At 39.4% G+C, this 3,512-nt stretch overlaps 1 non-coding gene across 1 annotated transcript; it reads right to left on the reverse strand.

Moving 5' to 3' along the window:
- Positions 1-3,228: 3,228 nt before the first annotated feature.
- Trnat-agu (transfer RNA threonine (anticodon AGU)) lies at positions 3,229-3,301 on the reverse strand. The gene has a single exon. It is a non-coding gene; the product is annotated as a tRNA-Thr (tRNA).
- Positions 3,302-3,512: the final 211 nt, after the last annotated feature.

Genomic DNA, 3,512 nt, shown 5'->3' on the forward strand with positions numbered 1-3,512 from the left:
AATTTCTTCCGACGGAGTTAGGTTCTTGCGCTTGTTTGATCGTAGTTGTGGCGAAAGTGGTTAAAAGTGGTGAAAAATGCCCACCGGCAGCACTTTCCTTCTGAATAAAAAAATTCTTCATCTCTTTCCATCACCTAACGCATTTTCCCGTTTGCATTAACATAATAGTTTGAAGCTGTGTTGGCGGCGCGCTGTGTTGTGGTCATTTGTGGGCATACCTTAGACGGTGGTTTGTTACAGGGCATGCAACCAGTAGTGTGTCTTCGGCTCATGCTAGATTTAGTGAGAACATCGCCCAAATTTTTGCTGCGTCTATAAACAATTATTATGTTAATGTGAAAGGGAACTTTAACTGTGATTCCGCCAACGTCGTATACCTGCTGGAATGCACCCTCTGCGGCAAACAATACATCGGCCAGACTGAAACACCCTTTCGTTTGAGGTTTCACAATCACCGTTCTCATGCAAAAACCTGCCCTTCTTTGCCTCTGTCAAAGCATGTTAACACTCATGGTCATTCTTTTGAACAACTGAAGGCAACAATTATTGAATCTAGTTTTAAAACGCATCACGATCGCGAGATTCGCGAGTCCTACCTCATCTATAAGTTTAAGTCAGCGTCGTTTGGCATCAATGAAAGTTATGGGAAATTAACGTGTCTTTCTTTCGATTAAAATTTCGGCTGAATTTCTCAGGCTAGTGTTACGCCTGTTCAGTTCTTTCCCTCTATAATATTCTCCTATCAGTTGGCGAGCTCCCGTAGATGGGTATAGTTTCGTGCTAGCACCGCGTTTTTTAGCACAATGGCTTCACTAAACCAAATCTTACAAACAAGTCTGGACATTGTGATCTGGGTAGAAGGCTGCAGTACCGTTCTTTGATACTCTCACCTGATATTCTCACCTTGATATTCTCAGCTTTGATATTCTCACCTTGTAATCAATTTGTGTACGCGAGCGTGTGTGATTGCTCTCGTGTCCTCTTTCTTTGTAATTGTTGTTTTCTAATATTCGTTGCTGACCGCCTCGACATTCCCGGAACTGGTACCATGTGCCGGCCAGATGCATACGCGTGCACCTGCCTGTTTCCTTTCTTTTCATGACTTGTTTGACCTGTCCTTTTTTTTTCTTCCCCGCTATTTGTATACCAATGTACACTCATTTCCTGTCAAAACTGCCTGTCCTACTGCTTTTGAGCGTGACTCTTGCCTCCCACCAACAGAAGCGAAATGTCTCATTTTTCAATGACCTTACCGTGATTCTTAGAACGGGTGTGTATGGGCAGATGTTCGCCCTTTGTGTGCATGGGCATATCTTCTTTGGACCTTCTTCGTTCCGCGTGACTAATTTTTTTGCCCTTGTCAAACATGTGCATGGGCATATCTTGTTTTGACCCCTCTTTCCCCCCTGTTGTCACGGGGGAGGGGGCAATTACCTTGTTAATTTTTTCTGTTTGGTTCTTCTCTTTCTTTCCCATGTGCGTACCGCGTGACTGTGTGTTCTTATTATCCTTTTCATAATTTTTTTCCCGCTCTCTCTCTTCATTCTTTTACTACACACCAACCATGAACCAATTGAACAAACAGTCCCTTCTCTTACCTTGCCCTCGCCCTTTCTACATTTTTTTATATATATAACTCTGAAACGAACTTATTCTGTACTTTGAAGAAAGGAAGTCCTCTTCCTGAAACGTTAGTAAACTTAGGTCTGTTTCCTACGTCTTTCTCGTGTGTCTCTGTCTCTACTAACCTTATTTTTTTCGCGCTCTGTGTGAGTTTTTATCTTTCCAGACTCTCTCTCTCTCTATATATATATATATATATATATATATATATATATATATATATATATACAGAAAGATAGGTCGGCAGTCTAAAATGCCAAAGGAGGCATAGGGGTGCGGTTAGGCTCTTTTCTTTTTCACTACGGTTAATTAAGTAAACATTTTTTTTAAATATACAAAAGAAAGAAAGAAACAAAAACACGCGCACAGAGTGGGGACCGAGCCCACGCCTTTCGATTACATGTCGAATGCCTTACCAATTCGGCTATCTGGGCGACTGTATATTTAAAAAAAAATGTTTACTTAATTAACCGTAGTGAAAAAGAAAAGAGCCTAACCACACCCTTATGCCTCCTTTGGCATTTTAGACTGCCGACCTATCTTTCTGTATTTCGTCAACGAGCCCCTCATTTCCTTACTATATATATATATATATATATATATATATATATATATATATATAAATATATATATATATATATATATATATATATATATATATATATATATATATATATATATATATATATATATATATATATATATATATATATATATATATATGGGGTTTGGAAATGAGGGGCTCGTTAGAAAATACAGAAAGAAATGCCGGCAGTCTACAACGCCAAAGAAATCATAGGGGAAGGTTAGACTATCTTTTTTACCGTTAGTGACGTTACATTATTATTATTTTTTTATTAATTATGTGAGAAAGAAAGAAAAGAAAAACACGCGCCCAGAGTGGGGACCGAACCCACGCCTTTCGATTAGATCTCGAATGCCTTACCAATTCGGCTATCTGGGCGACTGTGTTCTGCTTCACTTTCTGGGGTATTTATATTTACTACAACTGTATCTGACGCTTGAGGGTGGTAGCCAGCGCCACTCAGACTACACGGGGAGAAGGGGACCTTCTTTTTCAACCCCCGGGGCGTGACGCGAACGTCTACAGCCTGTCATGAGCGGTCAACTGGCGGGAAACCCTCTTATGCTACCGTGGCAACAAGGCTGCCAGAACCGAGGCCCTCTCTAAGCTTTCGCGCGATAATAGGGTTTGGAAATGAGGGGCTCGTTAGGAAATACAGAAAGAAATGCCGGCAGTCTACAACGCCAAAGAAATCATAGGGGAAGGTTAGACTATCTTTTATATATTTATAAATATATATATATATATATATATATATATATATATATGTATATATATATATATATAAATATATATAAATATATATATACATATATATATATATATATATATATATATATATATATATATATATATATATATATATATATATATATATAATGGGTAATGAGGGGCTCATTGAAAATAAGACAGAAATAAGAGTTGGCAGTCAAGAAAACCTCGAAAGCAAAGGGGAGGATGTGGCAGGTCATTGAAACAGATAAGAATTTGGAAAAGAAGAAACAAAGTGGAGAAAAATGCCCGCCAGGTGGGATCCGAACCCACGACCTCCAGAATACTGGTCTGGTGCGATAGCCACTACGCTACCGGTGGTGGGATCAGATAACACCCGGCGGGCATTTTTTCTCCACTTTCTTATTTTCGAAATTCTTTATCTTGAGCTACTACATCCTCCCCTTTGCTTTCCGAGGTCTTCTTGAGTGCCAATTCTTATTTCTGTCTTATTTTCAATGAGCCCCTCATTTCCTATTCTGATTCACTACATGCATAGCGAGGGCCTCTGTTCTGGCAGTCTTGGTGCCAT

The sequence above is a fragment of the Haemaphysalis longicornis genome, unplaced genomic scaffold, assembly GCF_048455015.1.
Source record: "Haemaphysalis longicornis isolate Haplotype H1 unplaced genomic scaffold, Haemaphysalis longicornis Haplotype H1 scaffold_1, whole genome shotgun sequence".
Classification (NCBI taxonomy): domain Eukaryota; kingdom Metazoa; phylum Arthropoda; class Arachnida; order Ixodida; family Ixodidae; genus Haemaphysalis; species Haemaphysalis longicornis.